Below are 13,805 nucleotides of genomic sequence, written 5' to 3'. Positions count from 1 at the left end.
CAGAAACCACTCTTGTCTGTGAGGTTTCTTATCATTTCTGCATGCATGCATTCTTTGAATTTGAATAGTTGTATATTTGAATACTGATAGCTATGAATTGCTGTCATTAACAGCCGCAATTCTGAGAACTGTTGATTACTCAAACTAAGGAATTCACAGAAACCAGGTAGATACACAAGGTTTGCCCAGGAGAACAGGAAGGGGAGCAGCCACATTTCTTAGCTCACAACACAGTGCCATCACAGCCTTAAGGTAGGAAATTTGTTCTTCTGAACTATTAAGCATCTCATGAGAGGAATAATGTTGTATATAGACTAGAAATAGGAACACACACAAGGAACCATCATTACTCCTCCCACTCACATACCACTTTGACCCAGTTGAAATGGGTGGGTTTTGTTTTTTTCTTTTTTTTTTTTTTTGGGGGGGGGGGGAGGGGAAAGCACATTGAGAGGTTTTCCTGACCTACATTTCTTAGGGATGAAAGGATGAACAATGTTACACTCTTATTATTCCCACATGCAATCCAATAACTTTGTTAAGTGAAAGATACATACAGAAAGCCCATCCTGTAACTTTCTTTAGGGTGTTCACTGTTCCTACCATACCTGGAATCCATGTAAGTGGCACAGGCTTCCAAATTAGAGCTGTAGTTTCTTGGGCCAAGCAACCCATTTTTCTAAAGACTTTTCATAACACTGCAGAAGAAGATAAACAGCCATTAGGAAAGGGCTCCTGTGTACATCAGGGAGCAGCACAGGCCAGTTGCTCTCTGAGGATGGGGAACCAAAGATGTCCCCAACACAGGCAGTATCCTCACCAGCTGAGTGCCACCCACAGACTCTGAGCACCTCAGTGAAAGAGTCCCCAAACAGTCTCAAACCCAGCAAGCAACAAACCAGTGAGCTCAGAAAGGAGCAAAAGGAAACAGGGCAAAAGTCCATCCCAAAGACAAACCTGAAGGCAACAGGCCAACAACACTTATGGGCCCAGGGGTGGGCTTAAATATGCTCCTGGCCCCTGGGCAGGGCTGAGGGTGGGGGCTGCAGGTGAAGCTTCTCAGCTTGTTAGTGCCCTCAGGGTCACGACAGGGCAAAAGCATCATGTTGTGGGGCCTTTAATAATTCTTTTGTATTTACAAAATCTGTGTGATTATTTTCCTCCATTAAGTACGTATTTTGAAAACTACAGAATCTATCAATGACAGCGAGCAGAATCCATAACACCATTAACATTCTGCCATTAAAAATTTGCCATTAAACCCCACGTCTTTCTTAATCCATAAAATAATCTGTGAAATATTTTTCAATGGAGTTTTGTGTGTTTGTTTTACTTAACAAATGGCAGTGTTTTGAATTAAGAACTTATTTCCTTGATGATGTTTATCACATGGGGTGTAAGTTCAAGGCTCAGGGAATCCTCTTTAGTGTCCTAAAGTGGCTTATCTGTGCTATTTACTATTCCAAAACCTACTATTTAGGAGAGTCTCTTAATGCTGAGAGTCTCTCAGCTGTCTCACAATATCTAGGAGCAAATCATTGACAGCAAAGGGGTTCTGTGGAAGAACTGCAAAATCAAGCTCCTGCATTGCTGCTATACATTTTGTATCTGGATTTCTCAAAATATGTGAAGGTGGGGACTACACACTGAATGAAAAAGCAGTTCTCAGTCTGAAGAAAAGGATAAAATCCTCTAAAATCAGTAAGTGTGATGAGCACCCCTTCAAGCTTTTGGTAATCTCAGTGGATTAAGAAACACTGATGATTATGATAATGGTACCTGACTGAGTCAACACGGTCTGTGACAAATTGAGCAAATCCGGACAAACCAGCAAATGCCGGGCAAAGGTATCTGCCGCGTCAAAGAGGTAAAAGGGCAGCGAGAGCAGCTGTGAGCGTGATCCTGGGAAGATCAGCGCTGGGCAAAGTGCAGATGCAGAGCTCGTCAAAATGGCAAATTTCTGAGAAGGGGAATAGCCTGCTATCTTTTTTTTTTTTTTTTTTTTTAATCCCCCATGATGTTATACAGGGAGATGGAACAACATGTAAATAAATCATGCCTGACCCTCCTCACCTCATTTCTCAGATTGACAAAATTACCTTACAAGACCGCAAACTTTGACCAGCTGGATGACCAAACATGTAACGATGTTTTTCTCTCTGCTAGGGGAATTTAAGGCCTTTTCTTCCATTCTCATTCATGAAAATTACAAATATCTTAATTGAATAAAATGGGGTTTACCCAGCATAAACCAGAAGTGAGATCAGAGCCAGAACAGAAAGTGTCTGTGTCTTGCCCTACATTGTAGCGCTGGTTGAAGGAGATACAGGAGCAAAACCCACTTGATCCTGACCTGTTTTCTGTAATAAAAATCAAGGAACGGTTCTGAGAGAATTGAAAATGGAGATGGTGTCTGAAAAGGAAGTGATGAGGAAGTTTGTACTCAGAGGAGGAAACCTGGCAACAGATTTCAACAGCAGAAAAGTTTTCTCTCGATAAAAGGAGAAATGCTACAGCAAATTTACAAATAGCATGGACATTACTGTTGTTTACAGAATGTATTTTATGTAACTTTTAATTAAGCATCACTATGTCACAAGATAGTGCGTGCTGTGTTCACAAGGATGTGTTTGTGTCCCTGTCCAGTTATGAGAGTTATTATATAGAAAATAAAGTAACTCAAATAGACACGGAGTCAGAACTTCAAATACCCTTTTTGTTTTAATAGCATAGGATGTGAACAAGGATTTTATCCACAGGAAATAAAATTATTCCTACAGAGTTCTTACAGCAAATATTCTGGAGTTCCTTCTGTGCCCTGATCACATCATCTGTGTTCTTCGTGCCTTTGTTTCTATATTCTCATGCTCGGCAGCGAGTATAATTATGAATGCCTGTCACTTGTTTAAACAAATGCTTTGTTTGGCAACCTTTGTCTTCCTGCCGCTGATGCAGCTGCAAAATTGTGTGCACAGTGTGTTAATTTTTTACCTTTGATGCTATGGTAAGGTTTTTTTTTCCTAACAAAAAAAAAGGAAACCAATGAATGAGATACCAATCTCTCTTGATCCACACAAAACATGTGGAAGCAGCAGCTTCCTTAGGAAACAATAGCAAATGAATGCTGATACAACGGTAAAGTAAGCTAGATATTTCCTGGAACCCAATGATTCTTCATAACATGACAGAGAAAAGTTAGCACATACATAAAATGCAAGAGAGAGAGACTAAAAAAAGAGGATGAAAGAGGTGAGGAAATAAAACAACAAAGAAATATCTTGTTATTTTATGTGGGACAACAGAATAATACAATAAAATGTACTTTTCTCCTATAAAATTAAAAACACCTTCCTGTGTAACCTCATCTAGGTGTCCTGCTCCGGCAGGGGATTGGACTGGATGAGCTTTCGAGGTCCCTTTTGTCCCTGACATTCTGTGATTCTGTGAAATTGATGTATTAGCACCTTGAAGTTCTTACTCATTTTTATAAGAGGGAAAGAAAATAAGAATGGATTTGACGCAGGCACTTGAGCAAGTTACCATGGTTTAAATCAGAATACAACAGTGTTATCAATGTCTTCCTGGTGCTTGTTCACGGGCAATCTCTGCACCCATGGCCAAGTGAAGCCTTTGTTCACTAAAGGGGGACTTACACTGAATTTCATTACATTATTGCAGACATATTCAGATGAGCATATTTTTGAAAGCTCATAAAGCTTGGGAGGTTGTGAAGCACAGGAGACAATTATCCTTGGGTAAGTAATTTGTGTGTTGGTACTGTAAATTAAGGACTAAATCCCAAATCTGGGCTTTCTCATATAAGCACAAAGTAGGTCTTGACTGTTAGTGAGAAATTGCTGTATTGTTTTTTCTTATGTTGCTATCTCTGCTAAAAGATGTAGACATCAGTTGGATTCTACCAGTTATTTCCTGGAGTTAATTTGATGACTGCAGACAGATAGTATAACTGGTTTATGACAATGAAAGTTTTTTCTGGATTGTGTTGTTTTAGCAGAGAAATGATTTACTGACCATACAGAGAGGAGCAGGATCTTGCATCCTCAGGAGAACGTGAGTTAATTTTCTCTGGGAGGGAATGTACTGGTGAGAAGACAGGACAGGTTTTACGTCAGATTTGGTTTATGATGGCAAAGGCTTTTAGTAGCAACTTTCCACAGCAGCTACACTGATATTTACATCAATTTAGCTGAGACCTGGCAATTGCTTGAGTGCAGCAGCAACTGTTTGGCAAACCTGTTGCAGGGCAAATCTGTGCAGCAAAGCGTGAAATAATCCTGTGTGAAAAGTCAGTTTGTAAGTAGTTTAACCTTTGATCTTCCTAATCTGCTTGCGAAGGAAGAGAACACAATAAATAAATAAATTAACAGGCTCAGCCGAATGGTTACAAATCTGGAAGCAGAAGCAAGGGTTTTCCTAACACACCAGTTGTTAATTCCCTGGCTCATGATAGCTCTAATACTGAAAACACCTTCCTGAGAAGTCGTTATGAACACTGTTGAAGGAAGACAAGACACTCGTGCCTCTGTCAGCATAAATTTCCCTGCCTGAAACTTTAAACTTCTTGAGTCCTGTTCTCTGACTTTGTAACTCTCACATAGATGAGCAGGAGGAATTGCTGGTCCCCTGGGGTCTGAAACACTTTAGAAACTGGAGCCTTTGCGACATACACTGTTTAACTTCATACAGGTACAAAAATCCTGCATTGGACACCTTAAGTTTGAACATGAAAAAGCTACAGCTGAAGCTGAAAAATGGAGTATGATGATGATCTTGTTCAGGCAACACTGTGATATATAAGGTTATAGTAAAATAATCTAATCCTTGTCTTCTTTCAGAGCTACGCGCACACTTCCTCTGTGCTTCATTTTGTGCTTTTGCATATTTTTCTTGTTCCCAGAAGGTGAACAGAAGGTTTTCCACCTTCGCCCAGTCATTCTGTTCTCACACCAAATGCAGGAGCAAAGCAACAGAAGCATCAGTCTGATGAGCTAATTTCGCAAATTCCCACTTGCTGCCTGTTCCTCAGCTGCGTTCTGAGCGTGGTGACATTTTTCTCCTTAATATGACAGCTCACATTGAGATCATCCCATTTCAGCAATGCAAGTGTGCAGGAGCCATTTGAACAGGAAGAAATTTAATGGAGGGACCAGAGGAAGGAGTAGGAAAAGGGAACATGTCAGTGCAGCTCTCGAGGTGTGGATATATTTAATCTTCTTGCTGACAGCTCTTCTGGCCAAATCCCGTGGCTACATTGCCTGGCAGGTCTGGAGACACTTATTAAAGAAGAGATGTGACACTGGAGTTTGCAGCAGCCCTGAGATGCTGTCAGAGATGGAGTCGCAGAGCCATGATCACAGGCTGCAGGACACCAACACAAAACATGTGGCTGCATCGCCCAAAATCCTGGCAGATGCTGGGGCGCACCACAAGGCTGTATTGTGTCCTAGTCTGAGCAAGAGGGTTTGTGGAGCCCTCAGGGTGGTGGCAGCGCTGGGTGCGCACCTCAGGGTGAAAGGGGGAGGAAAAGAGGGGACATTGTGTGCGTGCAATGCATGAGTGCGGGGGGTGCTGTGTGTGAGGTGCGTGGTGCGGACGAGCACTAGTGAGCCAGCACTGGGCCGTTGTGGCCAGGAAGGCCAATGGTACCTGGGGTGGATTAGAAGGGGGGTGGTCAGGAGGTCAGAGAGGTTCTCCTGCCCCTCTGCTGTGCCCTGGCGAGACCACACCTGGAATATTGTGTCCAGTTGTGGCCCCTCAGTTCCAGAAGGACAGGGAACTGCTGGAGAGAGTCCAGCGCAGGGCACCGGCAGTGGGATTGCACTGGGTGAGCTTTCGAGGTCCCTTCCAACCGCTGACATTCTGTGATTCTGTGACTACAGTTCCCGGCATGCACTGCGCCGGGCGCGGGTACTACAGGTCCCGGCCTGCTCGGCGGGGGCGGTGCCGAAGAGCCGCCGCGCTGCCCTCTGGGAGTTGTAGTCTCAGCCGGCGGCGCGGCGCTGAAGGGGCGGCCGTGGGGCCGCCGTTGCCGTGCGGCTGCGCGGGCGCTCGGGGCGGGCGGGGGCCGAGCGGGCACAGCGCGGTGGCGCCTGCGCCCTGCGGAGAGGGAGATCTCTCGCGAGGAAGGACGCCATTATCGCAGCCGCTCGACAAACACCACGAGAATTCGGCACCGCACACGGTAACCGCGGCGCCCCGCGGCCGGACGGCTGGGGCTGAGCTCCCGGGGGGCCTGACGCCGGGCGTTGAGCCCCGGCCCTCACAGCCCGCCTGCTCCTCACAGCGCTGCCCGAGCACACGGGCCGCGAGGCGGCGGCTCCGGGGAGGGGCCGAGGCGGGGGGGCCGCGGGCCCCCTCATCCTGACGGGGCGGCGGGGGGCGACCGGGGCCTCGCCTCCTCCCGCCGCCGGAGCCGGGCCCTCCGGGGGCACTGCTGTTCCCACATCGCTCCGCGGCTGCGTTCCCCGCACCCAGGCCTGAGGAGGGGTGTCCCCCCCCATCTGCGGCTCCTCAGCGTTGCCCCGTTGCTTTCCCTCAGCCCTGCGGCAGTTGAGGTGGCGGTCGGGGCCGGGACAGTGTCCCCCTCTCCCACCAGGACGGGGCAGGTTCTGCACCGCAGGCTGGGTTGGGAGGGGAGCGCTGGGCGCACTCGCTCCCCCCGTGTTGTAGGAGTGTCAGTGTTTGGTGACACTGGTGACATTGGCTGCGCCCCCTCCCTTGCTCGCAGGTAGCGGGTGGAAAGGGGCCGGTTCTTTTTTCATCCCTGCAAAGAGGGAGTGAAAAAACAGCCTCCGGAGGTGCCGTTTTGTGTGTGTGCTCATTGAGTCATCACAAGGGGCTTTCACATCCATCTCGGGGTGGCATTTTCTGCTCTCTTCAGATTAGTGATGTGTTTAACGACACACTCGGTTTTCTCTCTTTCCTTATTTGCAATTCAAGTGCTGCCCTTTGATATATATTTTTTTAAATCTTTCTACAGTAGGAAGTTGTGTATTTAACCAAATATAGTAATTTTATCCTGCCATGGGGCATATAGTTTATGTATCAGTTTATTTTTAGACCTCTCAAGGGAAGGTGGTGTTTTTTTTTTTTTTTTTTTAAATTGTTTTTTGTTTTTTTTTTTTAAGTAAACAACTTTGGATGGGTATTAGCAGCTGACTGCTTGCTTCAGTGGAAGCAGCTTTCATGTTGTCATAAAATGTCAGTTGGGAACCATTTTTTGCTACTTTTTTCACCTTCTGTGTGAGGTTACCTTAGGTGTAGTGCTGTGTTGATGTCTGGCTTTCGAGAAGCAAACATAGAATTTGTAGAATTTTGAGTAATCAAGCAAGATCTTAACAAACAAAAAGCCCAACAAAACCCCCTTTTGTCTTAATAACTTCATAGTAGTGTCTCCTGAAACAATGGGTTTTCCCTGTTAGTATTAATATATGTTTGAAATGGTTCCCCATAGAAAATGACCAGAATAACAATTTTGTTCTGAACCTGTATGAGCCTTATTCCATACATTAAATGACATCTTGGCATTTAATCGTGGTAGTTCAGTTTTCAATAATGTATGAAAAGCCCTTGAAGAGAGTTAAAAAGATTGAGTTTGGATTTGGGAAACATTCCATTTCCTTCAGAGCATGAAAATATTTTGTAACTTTGTTTTGTAACATATAATCTGTTTTACATTAACAGTAACTGGCTTTAATGTCCAAAATACCCAGCCAAGTTTAAGTTGTGTCGTTACAGGGCAGGTGTTAAATTTTAAGGCTCTGTTGAAGGAGTAATTGATTAATAACATTCAGAGTAATTGAATAATAACATTAAGAGTATGATAGCAATATAGTGAATGCTGATTGTCAGTGTTCACAGCTGAAAGGTTCCCATCAGCACATGTTGTGCTACATGTGTTTGAAAAAGGCATTTCCTGCCTGTATTGTTTTTAACACAGTACAACATGTTCTATACTGGTTTGGAGCGATTTGGTGAAGAACGATGAGCTTGTATTCGTAGCTCCCTGTAACCAGAAGTGCTCTTTCTGGGTTTATCTTGGTTTTGTGAGGAGTCATGCTGTGTTGTGGGATTCAGCCCCACGTTAATTACAGTGACATCCTCACATTTGTGAGGACTACAGGTTGTCCCTGTTCTGTATCTTGAGCTTTTCCCATAACTCATAAAGCACTGTTGGTGTGGGAAGAATCCATGCCTTTATTATTTTGCCTGAATGTGAATGTCTTCATCTCTTTCACTGAAGAATGCCCTGAATTGAAATTGCTGTGATGCTCCTTAGTAAAGACTCTCTCATTCCGTTGATTTGGAAAGGAAGAGGTGGCTGTTTCTCTTTGTCACAGAAGCTCTTGGTCCAGAGATCTACAGAAGCTCTTTATGTGAACTGAGCAGAACCTCAAGAGCTACTTGTAGGAGACAATGTGAAGCTAATGGTTAGAATTAGAACAATAAAATGTCTATGTATGCTAAACTTTGCCAATAAAATATTTTTTCACAGATTTCATTTCCTTTAGTTTGAAAGTTGATATTTAGTTGTTAACTATTGACATAATTTTGTTTTCTGTTTTTCACATATTCATTAAAAGGCTAAATAGTTTTTTTCAGGTAAAAATAATAAAATGTCTTTAAAGTCACATCATACGCTTGTTTCCTTGCAGTTTTAGGTTTTTAAAGCTCTGTTAAATTCTTAGCTTTGCCTACCACTTGTTAGACTGTGTGTTGAGGCTTTAAGCAAAAGCGCACAAAAGGATTAACTTCATAAAATCCTTTGCATTTGGGGCTTTAAATAAAATAACTTGTAATGTTGTCTTTTGAACAGAATTATTTTATCCTGCTTCTGGTTTGTAAAACCCTGACTTAAGGGAAAAAATACATTAGGTTCAAATTTTCCTGTGCAAATGGGAGCACCTGTATTTTAGGGTAAAAAAAGGATGGCTCTCTCCTCCCCATGGTGTGAATGTACAGCAGCTGTACACCCCTTCCCTCCCCGATCCTTGGACACCAATGTGGCTGTTACATGTACCAACTCATCTCTCTTGAACATCCTGTCAATATATAGTCTTGCAAGTTGAAAGCCGGAGTGACTTTTTTTTTTTTTCTAGAGGAGGGAGGGAGAAGGCAAAACAGGATCAGACTGTACTCATGGAAGTATTTCAGAATGTGAAGAACTGCTCACTTTTCGTTTTTCTACTGAAATGATGCTCTTCAGTTTATTTTCATAAGTATTTTTGGTAAGAATTTTCAAGTATTAGTATTATCCATGTATTCTAAAGCAGTGCTGAGGTCTGTTTCAACAGGTTGAATGTTCTCTTTTTCTAGATAGCTGCAGGAGGTAAATTGTTAGAAGACATTTGAGTAAGCACTTTACTACTTGTGTATTTTGTGTTGACTGTGGTGCTTTTTGATAGTAGAAGCCTATGGCAACGCTGGGGTCTGTCCTTGTGCCCCTGCAATTGCTGGATCGGAAAGTTTTTCTGGTGTATAGAAGATGAGCAGTGCACCTGCTAGGAAGAATATAGAATTCTAGAAAAGAAATATAAGTGATATTATTCCTTTTTGTTGTCAAAGGTTCTGGCTTAGGCAAGCTGAATATGTGAGAATAAAGCATTTTGCCCAAATTTCCTTTTGATTTGAGACAAGTGCTTGTCACAGTGGATACTGTTCTTGGGGTGTTTGTTGAGACTGAACAACTCTGGGAGGCAAAGCCTCTTTCCTGCAAAGAGGAAACTCAGACTTTCTAACCCTGTGACTTTCCAGTTGAACTTTTCTGTCGATGGAAGGCAGGCACCAAGCAAGAGAGTCTTACAAAGCACACACCAAAGGAACTTCAGGTATTTGTATTGCTATTAAAGTAGTAACTTCTCACTTCAAATGGGAGTGGTTACCTGAAGCTCAAAGGACATATGGACTACTGATCTCAAAAATCCTCTAAGCATGGTTAGAACTTCTCCAAGACATTCATATAATATGAAAGTAATTCTGGAAGTTCTTTGAATTTAGGTACTTGCAGGATTTTTTTGAGCTGTTACCAGTAAAAATTCTCCATCTAGTGGATGAAGACAATAAAACATGACTACATCTGGTTCTGCGTTTGCTGTCGGGGCAGTTCTTGGTTTGAATTTGCTGGTTTTCAGCCGTATAAATTGTGCATAACATTAATGATCTGTGTCCCGAGTAATTATACCACAATGCAGAAAGGTGACCTCTGCCTTAAGGCACTGAGCCTGCAAACACGTAGGTATATCCAGACCGTATGGGAAGTATATCAAATCCATATGGGTAGTCTTGTTAAGTTCAATGGGATTATATGTCTGTAAAATTAAGACGTTTTTGCATGTTTTAAGTACCTGAAAATGTAGTTGTAATGGGTGTTAACATATCCCTCAGAGCTCACTTGGGAATCTTTGCCATATCGAAGCTGTGGCAGTGGCAGGAGTGTTTTACAGGGGCTGTGACGCTCTCTTTGCTCCTACCCCAATGTGTTTGGCTGGAAAGCGGGACAATGGTCTTTCTGGTTTAGTTTGTTGTAGGTCATGGCCAGCAGCAGGGTATTAGAAGAGTTAGAAAAAGATATGCGAGCAAAACAGCTTCTACCAGGTAGAATAATTTTTAAAAAAGGGCAGCACTTCTAGAAGCAAAACAATAAAACATTAATAATACTGTGAGCTTTTGTAGCAATATTTGAGAATTTCTACCTTCCTGCAAGATTTTGCACTCCCCCAAAATTTCAAGATCTTTTGTTCTTGGAGCAGCTGTTTCCTTTTTTCTCCTGCTGTCTGTATTTTAAGAACTTGTCCTGGAGTCCATCAGCAGAACATCTCTGTGAGTGATCTTTGTTTTAGAGATCTGTCTCCAGAATGTTATGGCTGGTGTCCGTGCTTTCACTGATAAGGAATATTTTTGTCATGTTTTGGGAGGATAGACTTTTTTTTCCTCCTGGTCTTTGGCTGAACCGAAGACGCCTGTATATTGTTACGCTAATTTTTTAAATTGTTGAACAGAAATGCTTGTGTGGTTTTACTAAGAAGTTTACTTAAAATACAATGTTTTTACTTGTTGTTTAAGGTGGATTGCAAATAAGGATGGAAGCTATATTCCTTTATAGTTTTTAGTGATAAAGATGTGTAAGGTTTTTCTTTCCATCCTTACTCTGAGAACAATTTTCAATTCCATATTTTGATAGATTGCAGCTTCAGAGAGCTGGAGCGTAAGGGTAGTGCTGGTATTTACAGCACATTTAACCCTGCATGCTGTTAAATTGTAGATTTTCATTCTGTTATTCCTCATCTGTCACAGTGCATTAACATTTGCACTGATGTGGCTTGTTGGGGAATTATTAATTAGTGTAGGAAGGATCTGTTCCAGCTGACCAAGTGACTTTATCTGAGAGAAAGAGCCAGACTTCAGGATTATAAAAACGTTGCTAGTCACAGAGCAAGACTAGAAGAGCCTTGTCAGGTTCTGAACCTTGGAATACCTGTGAATGAGTTAATGTATCAAATCATAGTAAGATTTCCCAGTTCTTTCTGTGGGACCAGGCTCAGAAAAATGGGCTGATTGGCCAATAGTCATTGTACGAAGAATATTTGTAGCAGAAATGACATATTTGAAAATTTGCCTTAATTAATTTAAAGGAAGAGTGAAATGAAGAGGAAAAACAGTTGAGGCTTTTGGGCTGGACAAAGTAAAATGGCATCCTTCAGCTTTTTTTTGTACAACCAGAAGTAAATTTTTGTCATTGTGCAAATTGAACTGCGAGAGAAGTTTTTTCATTTATCAATAGCACTGAGAAATATTAACCAGAGCAGCGATTAGCTGCTCAAATCAGAGACGTTCAATTAAACACTCCATATAGACTAGAGCTTTGGAAATTGTTTATTTGAAATAGAATATTTACCCTCGCTAATTAATAGGAGAGAGAAGATTTATGTTTTGTGCATGTTTTTGTATGTTAACAAGGTGTTGGATGTTTTTGACTCTACACCTTGGAATGATGCCCTGTGACTTTGTAAAGCCATCAGATATTTCACTAAATAGGTTTGTTTACAAGGGACTGCTCAGAAGAATTATTTTGAATTAATGTTTTAAAATAGATAAATTGCATTAAACTTGTGTGTGGAAAACCTAATCTGGAATTCAGGTGAATTTAATTTAGTTGCTTACAAATATTAATTTACTTAATTAAACAAAGACTAATTCTGTGTTAAGTGTATCAATTCTGAGTAAGAGCATTGGCAGAGATATTTAGTGTGCTTTTGTAATCTTCTTTAAATGTAAACCTTTAGTTGTCTCTGATGAGTTTTTTTTGGGGTTCCCGTACTAGAGCCATGTCCCAGCAAATGGTCATAGGGATGAATTCTCTGTTCCCCTTTTGGGCTTTGTTTCTGAATATGAAAAGCCAAGAACCGGGAGGAATGTTTGTCTTTACTTTAAACTCATAATACACACATAGGGCAATTAATATTTTAAAGCTTTGATAGGTGATGAAATAGATTGCATCTGTTACTGGAAGATTTAGTTCTGTTCCTCCACATTGATATTTGTTCCATCTTGGCATCTTTGTACTGTTCTGAAAAAATATTTTTTCCTTTGGGGAGGTGCAGTATGCTTGCCATGTGTGATTATTTCTGTTATTTGCTGTGATTAAAATGAGACACAGTTTTTAATGAGTGCTGCTTTATACGACAGGAATGGGTTTCAGGTGGGTTTGCAGGGCGAGGTTACCAAGGTGGTGTCTGGAGTGGGGAAAGGGTGGACAGGACAAGATCTGGGAACTGGCTACGCAATGGACGAGGCCTGAAGGGTCAGAAACATGAGGGGTAACTGAGATTTGGAGGCACTAGGGGCTGAGGTGGGAGCAGATCACTCTGATACACACCCTAACCTGGTTTTTCAGTTTTTGGTTGAATAAGAATTGAAGGCATCTCTTCCAACCCCGACAAAAACCCTCTGGAGAAGTGATGAGTGCAGAGTGGATCCACCTGAACAGCTCGGTTGGAGTTGGGCTGGCCAAGGTCTCCTGTAGTTTATATATTAAAGAGGTTTTTTCCATTGTCTCGTACAAGCCTCCTCCAGATACTGGTTAATTGACTATAAAATACTGCTCTGTTGATCCAACCTCCACATGCTGGTTGGGGGAGAAAAAGGGGGCACGTTTCATGTCCCCGTTGGAGTCTGTCCTCGCTTCCTGGCTTTCCGTTAATATTTTTTTCTTACAGCATAATATTTGTTCCAGGTAATATTTCAGCATTGGCTTCTTAATGCAAATGTTCATACACTTGATTTAGAGTTAATGGGAACTGGGGTTTCAGCCAGAAGAAGGGAAAAAACCCAAAAGAATAGGGCTGAGAAAGCATAGCAAATTTCAAGAAAATAAGTTTTACATGAGGAAATAATACTGGTAAATACTTCACAGAGTAAAATATGTGGAAACTATATTGGCAAAGTTATTCTGAATCTGTTGACTGAGGCTGTTTAAAGCTGATAAACTAACTCTAATCCTGTTAAATTTTATTGGACTTTTACCCTTAGTTCTGATAGCAAGGTTAGACCACTGCTAACATTCTCTGTTAGAAATTGAAAATCTGAACTTGGAAGAGGAGCATTTTATTCAAGTTGTGATAGCTGCTGTGCTTGCAGTACCCAGTGTAGCTTACTCGGGCACTCCTAATACACACATCCAGCATTAAGATCACATTTATTTGTTTTCCCCTCCTGTTTTGATCCAGGAGCTCACTTGTTGTGCCCATTGAGAGGCAGCAATGTGTTCTGTCAGGACTCTCGCTAAT

The 13,805-nt window shown here is 42.0% G+C and overlaps 1 protein-coding gene across 4 annotated transcripts in view; it reads left to right on the top strand.

Annotated features, from left to right (window-relative positions):
* Nucleotides 1-6,068: 6,068 nt before the first annotated feature.
* The window catches only part of BANP (BTG3 associated nuclear protein), a 129,885-nt gene continuing 122,148 nt past the window's right edge, over nt 6,069-13,805 (top strand). For all 4 annotated transcript variants that reach the window (XM_065848137.2, XM_071814565.1, XM_071814566.1 and 1 more), the window contains exon 1: nt 6,069-6,202. The gene's annotated coding sequence lies outside the window, so the exon portion shown is untranslated. The remainder of the gene's footprint in view (nt 6,203-13,805) is intronic.

The sequence above is a fragment of the Patagioenas fasciata genome, chromosome 13 (genome assembly GCF_037038585.1).
Source record: "Patagioenas fasciata isolate bPatFas1 chromosome 13, bPatFas1.hap1, whole genome shotgun sequence".
Lineage (NCBI taxonomy): Eukaryota > Metazoa > Chordata > Aves > Columbiformes > Columbidae > Patagioenas > Patagioenas fasciata.
This window is presented reverse-complemented; position numbering and strand designations above follow the sequence as displayed.